General features: G+C 39.1%; 1 long non-coding RNA gene across 1 annotated transcript; it reads right to left on the bottom strand.

Annotated features, from left to right (window-relative positions):
* Positions 1–4,062: 4,062 nt before the first annotated feature.
* Positions 4,063–11,695, bottom strand: LOC121142187. Its single transcript, XR_005879168.1, has 4 exons — positions 11,556–11,695; positions 10,073–10,268; positions 9,189–9,321; positions 4,063–4,155 (listed from the first exon to the last, which is right to left on the bottom strand). It is a non-coding gene; the product is annotated as an uncharacterized LOC121142187 (long non-coding RNA).
* Positions 11,696–13,453: the final 1,758 nt, after the last annotated feature.

The raw sequence follows: 13,453 nt of genomic DNA, 5'->3' as shown, positions 1-13,453 counted from the left end.
GTAAGGAAATATATTTGGTGAGAGAGCAAATGAATGCATGAAAAGTCAAACAAATTGAAGACTGCTAGTGAGCGAATTTTTCCATTAATCCAATGAGGATTATATGGATCCACCAGAGATTTGCATTAAGATAATGAAGAAAACAGACCAAATTTTGTCTGGCAGTCTGGAAGCTTGACTAGAATCTATGAGGGCACTGGGATATTCAGTGTGTGAACATTATCATTCTAACTATGAAAATGAGTATTTTTTTTTGCTTAAGTTAATCACACAGCTCTAGCTGGCAGCATCTTATTAGATTTATATGGTGCCCTTTTTACTGAAGAAAAGCCTGAATGAGAAACACTTCTTTTATCTTTTCAGATATTACACCCATGTGGTCAGGAGAATGGTATTTTCCCTATCTGTCTATGGGACTGGCTCATGACAATTTATCGGAGGCTTTGAAGTCTGGAGAGGAATGCCATAAAGTTCATAGAGTGTTATTGTCCCTTTTGATCAGAGACTCGCCATATTTGTCTTATTTATGCTACTTTTGAATGTGGATGTCTGAGATATGAGCTATTGCCCAAGTTTTATACACACGCCATTCTTACTTAACTAATCAGGTAGACATTGCCCAGTACCTAGTCTAGCAGATACCTCTGTTTACTGACAACATGTTTTAGATGGCAGTAAGAACCGCAATTCTGGTAACAGTCAATCTATCGGAATGTGCAGGCTTTTTGTGGTGCTTCGCCATGAAAACCCATCTTTCTGGACAAAGACTAGGACTTCTGCAAGTTTTTGCTATTCTTTCCCAGAATGCCTGCTAACCACACTTCCTTGAACATCTCCCCTGATCATACTTTCTTGAGCATCTCACTGATGACATAGGATTTTCCAGTTTCTAAGTCTGCAGCTAATGAAAATGTGTTTCTGGACCCAACCTAAATGTTCTGGCTTTTAAATGAAGCAGATCGCAGGCAGCTTGGACTTAAAGTAGCAGAGGCATCTTTGATTTGCTTGAAGGAAAAACTGGGAGAAATCATGAGGGCTTGATTCTGTTTTTAATGTGACAACACATTGGCTACAGTTCCCTCCTTTCCATTTTCTGTTTCTAGTAAAAATATCTTTCCCTTCAATGCCCACAGTTTGAAGACGCTGTGATAATGAGGTGTTTGAAACAGTCAGTTTTGCTTTGCAGCTGTCCTGATTTTCTTGTTGTTTTAACTCTCTCCCAAGTCATTTTAGAACCTTAGAAATGAGGAACCGATTGGAGTTTACTGTGTAGACTCATGAAATTTAGAGATGCCTTAAACACAGCAAGTTCAATACCACCAACTACATGTGCTGGTTTAAATTATGAGCTTGAGATTAAAACAATGGGATCCAATGCTGTGGTTAAATACACCTCCACAACCGTTAACTGTTTACAACAAGATTGAAAAACATGTCTCTGGTGGATATGTACGCTGACTTGTGCAGTACATACAGCAGCCTTGAGATGCACTTTGCCATTAATAATATAAATGAACCTGGAGTCTGGAGTCACTGTAAAGCCTTTGTGCAACGAAAAATGAAAGACCAGAGTCTGTTAATGGGGTGCAAGCTTCAAGCTGAAGATCATAAAAGCAAAGTATCCAGCTACTAGCTCTTACTGCTACCTCAGGCTGAAAGGGCTGATCCTGCTGCCTCTCCTCAGTGTGGCCGGAGAATGAATGCTGGATACTGAAACCTTGCTCCTGTCTTATGTGCCTCTCCTGAGTCATGGGAGAGCTCTAATTCTCTTTTAGACGGATTTGCTCTAATGTATCCCTGAGTGGCCTTGAATTTAGAGAAATTCTTCTGCCTGTGTCTCCTGAAGCCTGGGATTAAAGGTCTGTGCTACCACTTACTGACCTCTTCAACAGCTTTGCTCTCTGAATTCTCAGAAAAGCTTTAATAAACCATAAATAATATATCACCACACATTTGTACTCTGTTTTAATTAGTATCTATTTAACTTTTTATTATTTTAATAGTTTTATAAGCTTTCACTTCTGATCATACACTATGCTGTATTTAATCAATGATAAGTGAGGTGAACAGTACACAAAACTCTTTAACATTTCCCTTAAGCCATTTTTAAGGTTTGTTTTCAGTGGGTGAATTAATTATTGTATATATTGATTAACACATGTTGCCATGCATAGTCACTAAATCCTTTTTTAACAACACAGTTAACAAATTCAACAAAATTCAACTTACTTTTAGTCTACCAAATTGCATTGATGGAAAATGGGTAACATATAAACAGTTGCTTGGGGCATTCAATACAGTTTTCTTGACAAAATTGTAGCAGAACTCCCCAAAATTAAGATGGAAGAAATTATTGTTCACAGTTCTAGCTTATGTTGGAAATATTGCAGTGACCATCTTCGAAATTAAATTTTAATTTTAAAAAATAGAATTGTCCCTTTCAGTTCTCGCTTCCTGTAGAATGTTTTATGTTTGGATAAAAATGGTTTGCCTTGAAATGGCTTCTGGCTTTGAGAGAAGGCTCTGTACCCAAGTCCTATTCTGGGGCCCATAGCTAGATCTCCAGATAGGGGTTTCTGGCTTCCCTCTGTCTTTTCCTTAAACTCCAGTATTGATATGGAAGAAGCTTCAACTTTCTTCAGTTTTGGCCCAATCTTAAATCAATCTGTTTTTCCAGTGATTGTATTTCATGGCATTTTTCTCCAGATAAAGGTAAGCTACCTGATGGAGAGTCAGGCACTTATAACCAGTAAGATAATTTGGTAGATGACACAAAACTTGTGACACTCTGGTGACTCCCTTTGGGTATGAAGAGACTGCAGCTTTCTTTCATGCCTGTCTTGCTAGTCCTCTACAAAAGTGAAGAGACAAGGACCCTCAGATTTACCATGGTACTCTTTCTGTCTGAGCCAGTCCTCACCTTTCCTGCTTGGGATAAAATGTAATGTTTCAGAAACCAGGAGCCCAGAGCTCACTGTTCTCTCTCTTTGCGTTGTTTGTGGCTTTCTCATGTGCAGATATGATGCTCTGTTGGGCCTTTCATGGTTCTTCAGAATCCTCTGCCATCCAGTCATGCTTAACTTCATTGTATTTTGCTGTGTGTTTTAGGTGCCATTTTGTATTAGGCACTGACAGTGTGAGATCCAGGTGTGTCTGATGCTCTCTGGCATGTTCTGAATTAGAGCACTTCCTGTGAATTCTATTTCAGATGTGTTGTTACCCAGCATGGCATACGCAATTGAAAGTGCATTCTCATGTGATACAACCAGTTTCCTAGAAGTCAACGAATAGAATGTCAATGGCCACCTTTTGGTCTTTTAAGCTTACAATTCATTCTTTCTTTCCTTCGTTCCTTCATTCCTTCATTCGTTCCTTCCTTCCTTTTTTCCTTCTGGATAATTCAGTTTTCATTTCTATACTTCCATGTCATTAAATTGATATATATTTATTTTGTCTTCTTTCATTTTGCTTGGAATTAACTCAGTTTCTCTAGGATTAAAAATGGGCATGCAAAATTTGATTCGGGGCTTAGAAGGTTTGCAGATTTTAGAGTTCATTCCCGTACTCCAGAAGCCGCAACTTTCCACAATTATATTTGGGTTCCTCTGTTCATATACTTAGTAGTAGACTGATGCCAGTGTGATGCTATATATTCTCACAAAAGTTTTTACATACACAGGGCTCTGACAAATGGTTTAATTAAACTCATTGACATAATTAAAAAGGTGGGTTCTGAACTGTTAACGCATTGTGTGTGTCAAAAAGACATGTCAGCTTTCCAGTTTCAGGCACAGCTATCTTGTGAGTGGTATGTTCTGGGAGATTCTTCAGGGTGTTTATAACAAGTGCCTATAATATATGATGAGATTATTAATAAATTAAGTATTAAAAACAAACATGAATATTATTACTTATTGTGGATAATCTTCTGGTTGAATTGATGGTTATTTGTTATAGCTATGTCTCTTCTAAATTTTCAACATGTTGTAATTAAAATTGTAAATGTATGCAAAAGTAGGCTGATAAATAAATAAATGCCCTGCTTTCATTACTCACCAGCACTGTTTAAAATAGTCTTCTTTAAGAAGGTGGCTATCCCAGCAGGGAAATGCAAATCAAAGCAACTCTGAGATATTCTTGCTCCTGTGAGAATGGCTAAAATAAAAAATACCAACGACAGTAATGTGGTACATTTACACAATGGAGTACTACTCAGCGGGGGTGGGGGGGTGGAGACTGGGGGGCAGGACAATGGAATTTTGATTCTCAGGCAAATGGATGTAACTAGAAGAAATCATCCTGAGTGAGATAACCCAGTCACAAAAAGACAAACATGGTGTGTACTCACTCATATATGGATTTTAGACATAGAGCAAAGGATTACCAGCTTACAGTCCATACTGCCAGAGAAGCAAGGAAACAAGGAAGACCCTAAGAGACATATACATGGTCCCCAGGAGAAGGGGAAAGGTACAAGATCTCCTGAGCAAACAGGGAGCATTGGGGGAGGGGAGAGGGAGTTAGGAGAAAGAGAAGGGGGAGAGGAGGAGAAGAGAGGAGGACATGAAGGATCAGGAAGATTGAGTCGGGGAAAGAACAGAGGAGAGCAAGAAAAGAGATACCATAATAGAGGGAGCCATTATAGGTTTAAAGAGAAATCTGGCACTAGGGAAATGGCCAGAAATCTACAAGGTTGACCCCCAACTAACAATCTAAGCAATAGTGGAGAGGCTACCTTAAACACCCTTCCCCTATAATGACTACCTTATATGCCATCCTAGAGCCTTCATCCAGTAACTGATGGAAACAGAAGCAGACCACAGCTAAACACTGAACTGAACTCCTGGTATCCAGTTACAGAAAGGGAGGAATGATGAGCAAAGGGGTCAAGACCAGGCTGAAGAAACCCACAGAGACAGCTGACCTGAACAAGGGGGAGCTCATGAACCCCAGACTGATAGCTGAGAAACCAGCATAGGACTGATCCAGACCCCCCCTGAACGTGGTGTCAGTTAGGAGGCTTGGGAAATCTATGGGGCCTCTGGTAGTGGATCAGTATTTATCCCTATTATATGAATGGACTTTGGGAGCCCATTCCACATAGAGAGATATTCTCTCAGCCCAGATACAGCGGGGAGGGCCTAGGCCCTGCTCCAAATGATATGACAGAGTTTGAAGATCCCCCAAGGAAGGCCTCACCCTCCCTGGGGATGGGATAGGAGGCTGGTGGGGTACAAGGGAGGAGGGGAGGGTGAGAGAACTGGGATTGACATGTAAAACAAGCTTGCTTCTAATTTAAATGAAAAATGGGGGAAATGAAGGTGGCTATCTGTTGGGGTGCATCTCTGAGCATATTGATACTCCACTGGATTCCTTGGATGATATTTAAAGATTCACCTGCTTAAGCTGTTTGTTGAAGGCATCTGGAAAAAATATTCTGAAGTTAGGCTGCAAGTGTGTCATCCCAGGGGAGAGTGATGCTCTTGTGGGCAGTGACCTTTGACATTTGCCTCAGTACCAGCACTTGAGCAGTAAAGGAAGCAGGAAGACAAAAATGCATAGCCCAGGCCCACCATGATTAAAGGAAACGTGTCCTTTTGTTTGACTTGTCTGGCTGTTTCTAAATACAGAAGGAAGGTGAAAAATAGCTTCCATTCATCCTGAAATGCAAATGTACTTGCCACCCAGTATACCACTCTCTTCCATATCAACAAAGATTGTCCTGTTTGTGTACTTGTGTGCAAACACTTCATGCAGAGAAGTAATTTCTGATGGTCAGCTTCCTTCGTCTCATCTGAGATCCTTGTCAGCGAAGTTACATGTGAGTGGCAGCTGAGCAAGGGTGAGGGAATTCTGCTGTGTGTTCACAAGGTGGTATTCTTCCCTGTGAATCTTTCCAATGTGTACTTGAGTGTAAGTTCCGAACAAACATTTTCCAAAGTTTTAAGACCACATCAACAATTATGGAGACTTCATATAAAAATATAGGTCTTCAAATTTTCAAGAAAATCAGGACCATCAAATGCCATTGTCCTCACTGTGGCATAGGCCACTTTGGAGGCCTGCTTTCTCCAGTATGCTTCCGTCCCACCTAGCCAGTGTGGTTCACGCATGATCTCTAGGAAATGAATTGAGTTTGCTAACATGGGTCTATAACTGTATCTGACAAGGACTGATCCCAGTGTGGAATGCAACTAAGACAAATAAATAGGCTCTCAGGAATATCCTGATCATGACTTTATAACTGGGTGTACATTTCCATTTTCATCAATAGTGAGGAGTGCCAACAGTTAGTATTTCTCGTATTGCAGTACAAAGAGGATTTGTTTAAGCAGGACCTAGTTAGGTAGCTAGAAAGACTTTGGAGGAATATAAGAAAGGATGGGCACTTTTCTTTTTAGATGTCTGTTGCCAGTTATTGGGTCTCACCAAGTCAACAGCATGGAGAAGTCAGATCTTTCAAAAGCATTAAAGCAAATGAAACATTAACTGCACATTTCATTCCATAGTCCACAGGCAGGGAAAATATCAATACTAATACTAATTATTATGTAATGTTAGTAGGCTATTACATGGGATTTGGCTTTATTTACTATATCAAAGTTATGTGTAGAACTTAGCAGGTCATAGAGTATTGTCATGCAGTGGAGTGACATTTGTAATTTCCCATCCACATCAAGGGAAGATCACTGTCATTGAATGTCTTCTATTTTTGTCAATCAAAAAGATCTTTACTTGAGTATTTAATATTTTTCTAGCATTGTTGAGGTATAAACCATTGTATAAATGTAGGGTTTACAATGTAGTTTCTTGTATGGTAGAAAGATTGCCACAATCAAATTGGCAACTCACTGCATATTCTTGCAGGAATGTCAGGGATAATTAAGACATACAAGATTTAAAAAAATGCCCAGACAAAGCGTTATGAGAATAACAACAATAACAGCAGCAACAAAAATCCTCCAAAATACCATTGAGTTCATTCTGTGTTGTCCATCAACTACATGGCATGAGTCCTGCCCTTAAGTTTCCTAAATTTGGTTTATATACCCAGTGATATTCCACTAGAAAAAAACTCATTTTTTTATTTGTGAGAGGTTGTCAATGGAGCTAGCTTTGGGGTTAGGCATGGGGGCCTGTATCTACTTGCACTCTTGGTGCCAGGACCCCACTTGGAGAAATCCCATTTAGGACTGAGCATTCCATGGTCATGCCCAGTCCTGATTTTTACAACATTTTGACTTAATCTTTGTGAATGGTGTTAGATTGGGGTCATATTTAGTCTATGACATATGATACCCAGTTTTCCCTGCATTACTTAACTACCCTTTCTTCAATGTGTATTCTTGACACCCTTATGAAATATTAGTTGAATGTGTGTGTGTGTGTGTGTGTGTGGGTTCATTCTGGTCTGTTGGCCTATGTGTCTGTTTTCATATATTAGTACAGCTTTGGACTGGTGAATTTGAATATAGTTTGAAATTAGGAAATGTGGTACCTTCAGTTTTGTTCTTGCTTAAGATTGCCTTGACTTGTGTTTTTTGGAGGGGGTTCTGTAAAAAAATCTATAGATTTATTTTCTATTTCTGTGAAACATACCATTGGAGTGATTAGTGCTTAAAGACAGGGTCTCACTATTTAACCCTGGATGGTCTGGAACTCACAGAGATCCACCTCCCTTATCTATAAAGTGCGGAGATGAAAGACATGCATTGCCATACCTAGCCCATAGGAATTTTGATAGAATTATGCTGAATCTGTATGTAACTCTGGGTAATACTAACAAACTAACAAAATCAATTCTTCTATGCTATGATTAGAAGACACCCATTCCTACCATTTGTGTCTCCTGCAACTTCCGCCACCCATGTATTATAGTTTCTAATGTAAATGTCTGTCACCTCTTTGCTTATACTTATTTCTTAGCATTTTTATTTCTGATGGGACTGTTTTCCTGATTTCCTTTTCATTTCTATCTAGTGGATACAAATGAAAAGAATTAGATATATTGGTTTCATCCTGAAGCCTTACTGAATTAGTGGCTCTAGTAATTTCCTGGCACTGTCACTGAATCCATTTGAAAGGGACAATAGCATATAAAAGACAATTGTGTCTTAGTTATGTTAGTGCTGCGCTTGTCCATTGTGTTATACATAAACAATACCAGTAGTGTAGCCACATCGGCCACAGGCTCTGTGGGGAGGTTGGCACAGAGTCCCAGATCTCCTAACTTTCATGTTTTATGTCTAACTCCGCATTTTCCACTGGCTTGATTATGAACTCACAGGTCACCAGCATTTCATTTACTCCATCTTCTTTGTTATTTTCCAACACTGTTGAGACCATAGTGACTTTTTTTGTTTTGTTTTAACTATATTTTGTTTCTTTTGAATATTTCTTAAAACCTTAAATCCCATCAACTTTTATTTATTTTTCATCAAAATTCACTTCTGTTTTTGCATTCTTAATGATGTTCCCTTGTTGCATAAAGGCAACTTGAGGCTGGGTATGAGGCAGAATATAGTCACTTAGAGACGGTTGCAGAACACAAGCAATAGCACTTGGCACTACTCTCCCCTTGACAGTGGGCTCCTGTCTGGGTATTTATTGGTATATTCTATTGTCCGATGTTTTTATTTGAAAATAAAACAAGTATTTCAGTGTTTCAGAAAAGTCTATCTAGAAGAGAAAGAGGAGTGTGGAATGAAGGTGTTGAAAGTAATATGGCTAAAATGGGATCCCATTAGTTATACAAGAGCAGACGAGAACAAAATTCACTAGCTTGTGAGGTACACTATAAACAATTTCCTGTGGCAGAAAATCCAACAAACAAATGCAAGAATGATGTAGGTTAGACTTGTGTAAAAGATTACTGATGCTCAGTAATCATAAAAATCAACTCATTGGACATATTTATCATATTTATAGGGAAAGGGGCAAAAACAAATCATTTTGTAATCCTTCAGGTTCAGTCTCTATAGTCAAAGATGTGAAGATGGGCATTTACAGGGAGATGCAAAGAAAGGGACATAGGTAGGAGAGACTTCCTTGATGGACAGACAATGAGAGGAATAAAAGGTTAAAAGTGTAAGGGATATTTTTAAATTACTGGCATATTCACACTTTCTCAGTTATAGTGAAAAATTTGCAGATACCAAACTTCTCAAATAATTACAAATTCTTCTTACTCAAGTAGCAGCTCTTGTAGAAATCTTCTTTACTTAACAATCATTCTCAGACGATATATTTTGATCATGTTTCTCCTGCTCTCAGCTTCTCCCAGATCCTGCCCTTCACCTTTCTATCTTCCCAGATTCATTTCTGTGATTCCAAACAAAACAAATCAAAAGCAAAAATCAAAGTCTCTATTAGTAAATAGGAAGTACAGAAGCCATTACTTAATTTTTAAAATTTATTTTTACTTTTCTAATCATGCATATGTGTGTATGTCCATGGTGTGTGTGTGTATGTGAGGGTCAGGGACTAGGGAGTCTAGAGGTATGGGACTCTCTCTGGAGCTTTAGTTCTAGGTAGTTGTGAGTCCCCTGATGTGGGTACTGAGATCTGAACTCGGTAGATTTCCCCCTAAGAGCAGCGTGGTCTCTTAAGTGTGGAGCCATCTGTCCCATCCAGAATGTATTATGGTAATACATTTTGAATACTAGTCCAAAAAGTGGTTACAATAAGTAAAATATAGGGTGCTGACTCGTGACTGTGAGTGTTCATTAGGGATATTACCACTGTTTTAACTCAGAGCCTAAACTGATTGATGTTTAAATAAGACGACTAGCTATGAACAAATAAATCATCAAACTAACAAATTATATAACTGCACACAGGTTGTCTCTGAAGTTAGATCTTTGTCGTTATGCATTTATTTGAATAAAGGACCTACATTAAGGAAATCTAAAAACTTGTGTCATATATCCCTTCATTTCAAAGAAGAGTGATTTGCGGGGTGGAGATAAGAAAATGTAATGAAGAGAACTCAGCGTTGGCCTAAGTCAGGTCTGTTGGACTGGGCTTCTCTTCCTTTCTTCCCCCCTGTCTATGCACTGCCTTTTGGAGTTACCTTGGATTCAGGGGAGGACAGGACTGATGAGCATCTTTATGACAAGGGATCAAGACTCCCTTCAAGCAATTGGAGTCTCACAATCCTTCAATTTGGAGCAGTTGTCCCATGATGGGCCTGCAGCTTAACCTTGGAGCAGGAGCAATCAGTCATCTTCCTGGAACGGGATCACCCTCCTCCAAGAGCAATGGTGATCCTGCAAATACCACGCAGAAACACAGTAGAGATAACAAGCAGCCACACCATCCCTCTGCCTGAGATAATCTGCCCTGGGGGTTGTGCAATCTTTTTCCCTTTCCCACAAAAATCTCAAAGTTCCTGTCAGCCCCTGGCACATAGATCTGGGATCAGTGCAACTTCCTTATCTGGTTTATATTTATATTTACGTGATCGCATTGACTGGAGCTTGTTCCTTCCTCACTAGTACCCTCTCACTGACTAGACTAATGAATGGTATGGCTGATAGAGCCTAGGCCTTCCTAAATCCAAGCTGGTACTTTTGCCTTACTACTGGGGAGACAGCAGCTCAGCAAGCTAAGCCCCCTTCCCCCTCCGCCAGTTTGTGTCCTTTCCAAGACAACATTCAATTAATAAACATGTTAATATCAATGATGTGCATATTCAAAGTGAAAATTCCAAAGTGAAGTAACATACAATTTTTGGGAATGATTTGGATAGCCCCTGATGGAAATTTAAGGGGAGTGATCAGTTCTAATTGAAGCACAGTGTCTTTGCCTTAATTTGTAGTTCTCCTCTTCTGGGTTATTGGTTTTATTGAAGTTGTAACGGTAACAAAATATAAGAGAATGATATCTTTGGGTATTTAAGATTGCTATGGGGACTGGATAGACTGCCCAGCTTACTCATGCACAAGGACCAAGTTTGGTCCCAGGTTCTAGAACCCACATGGGGACTCACAATCAGCTATGATTCTAGTTCCAGAGGGCTAAACATCCTCTTCTAACTTCTGTGGGCATCTACACACATGTTGTACACATAACGTCACCCAGGTAAATACATATGAATTGAATAATAAACATTTTAAAAGTGAATTGTTACAGTTAAAAACTGGAAGTGCAGACATCATGTCTCATATAGAAAGTTACTGGAGTCCCAGGACTACAATTAAGAATTTGTTTCAAATTTTCTATTTAGAATTCTCAAAATAAGGACAATTTAAAGGGCGGAGTTTCTTGACCGTTAGTCTACAGTGACTGTAATTTTATTTAACTCTTAGAGGGTTTATTATTTGTTTTTAATGCCTTCATTTATCGTCATCCCTTCAGTGGCTACTTAGCATGTATAAGGTAAAGACTGACTTCAAAAGCTCTGCTTAGTGCTCCTTTATCAGTTAAAGTAACTCACACAACAAAAAATGACACAAGATACTTCTCCAGTATTCTCAGAAACAATAAATAACAATAACAGGATATAAATGGGAAAAGCACCATTGATTGCAATGCCAGAGTTTTTAAATACTTACAAGAATCCAGTTATAGCATCTCCCACTCCTTTTGCCTCTCAGCCTAACTCTGCCAGTGAATGGGAGTAGGGATCACTTCCTACGGAGCCATTCCACTTGGTTTAATCATGAACAACACTCCTTGTATGCAGATCCCCCCACTTCCTTCCCTCTGATGTCCAGTTCTTCTGAGCTCACTAAGGCACATATTTCTGTGCATTGTGACCTCCCCCTCAGAGAGACTGGTGGGAAGCACTTCACACAGCTCTTTCCGGAGGGTTATACCACTGGCCAGGGGGAATCAAGTCAATGCTTGTCAAACAATGGAAAAAATGTGGGGGTTGGTGGCTGTGGTGCATTAAGTTTGACTGAGTCATGTGAGGTGTTCTCCAAAAGACATATTCAATTCATTTTCAAATAGTCCATTGATTCCAGAGTTAGAAGATTGCTCTAAACCTGTGAGTATGCATAGTTAGAGAAATAGTGTTAAGAGGATGACTGAAATTCCATTTGAGCCACTGAGTTGTAAGCACTGGACATAGCAGAAGAGGTGGTAACTGCCACTCATGTGTCTATAGTCTTTCTGAACCTACACACAATATTTCTCTTAGTGGCACGTTCCCTTAATTAAAGCATATTAAATACATATAGCATAATGGTAGATTGTTTTTAAACATGGGGATTTTCGAGGTTTGCTGCATAGAGTCAGCTATTCTTTAAGTTAAAATAATGTTTGACAGGTCGGTGGTAAGATATAAAAGATTTTTTTAAACCAGACGATTTTGTACAAATAAAAGGTCAGGAACAGAAACATCAAAGCCCAGGAACTGTATACATTGCACAGACCAAAGAAGTTCTGTTCTCTTTAAAATTTTGACATATGTTGTACAGCATGGTTAGTGCTCCTAAGCAAATGTAAATTGTTTTGCAAGTAGGTTTTCCCCCTCTCCTGACTCACATCTTCCCAAGGTCATGTGAAGGCTGCTTTGAAATTTCCAAGGAAAAGGTACCACTGTGCTGAACAGAAAAAGTCCCACCAGAAAATGCTAATGTACTAATCTACCCATTAAATAATATTTGTTCTTGATTTAAATGGTATTTTGAATTCTTAAAACAGCAGATTCAAGAAAAATCCTTTGGCCTCTACAGTCACCTTTGTCCTTTTAGGACAGAGAACGTCTAGCCTAGATGGGGAAAACTGGCAGTTGGTATTGGTGCTGACGTTCTAATTAAAGGAGGACATCAAGATTGCCTCCCAGTTTGTAGATCTGATAGGAAATTTTATACTTTCTGTATTTTCTCACTGGCCTATTTGTTCTTTGATTGGCTGGCTTGCATTTCACAAATATTAAGGAAGGATTCTTGGATGGAAGATGATAAGTGTGATCTTTTGTGAAACTGAGTCTCATTCAGTCTTTGGCAGGAATACTTCTGCAAGGAATCCCTTTTTGAGCATGTGGCAGCTTGTGGGACAATGAAACCCTTCAGTTTCCCCATAATTAGCTATTTTTGTGAGTCTTATTCCTGGAGCCAAGCTATTCCCTGAGTAATTGACATCCAGTATCATGTAATGGAAGAAGCCTGGGGTTTAGAACCAGGCAGCTATAGATTTAGATTTAGCTTCTACCACTTCCATCTGGGGTTCTTGCGAAATTCTCTTAACTTCTCTGGACTTTGAGGTCTCACATCTGTAAAATTGAAATAATTACACCAATTTATAGAGGCGTATTGTAAGAATTAAAATGCAATTTACATAATGCTTTAGCATGTACAAACTATCAGCTTTCCCCTTCCTTCTTCAACGGAACTGTTTGGAAAGGTTTCCATTTGGGAGCCATCAAGAAATATCCAAGCTATGAAAAGGGCATTTATTCTTTCTCTTGCAATTACACATTTATTTCAGTAGTTTCAAACTTCTT

Source organism: Mesocricetus auratus, unplaced genomic scaffold (genome assembly GCF_017639785.1).
Source record: "Mesocricetus auratus isolate SY011 unplaced genomic scaffold, BCM_Maur_2.0 Super-Scaffold_100009, whole genome shotgun sequence".
Taxonomy (NCBI): domain Eukaryota; kingdom Metazoa; phylum Chordata; class Mammalia; order Rodentia; family Cricetidae; genus Mesocricetus; species Mesocricetus auratus.
The sequence above is the reverse complement of the archived record's forward strand: the minus strand, read 5'-3'. Positions and strand labels throughout refer to the sequence as shown.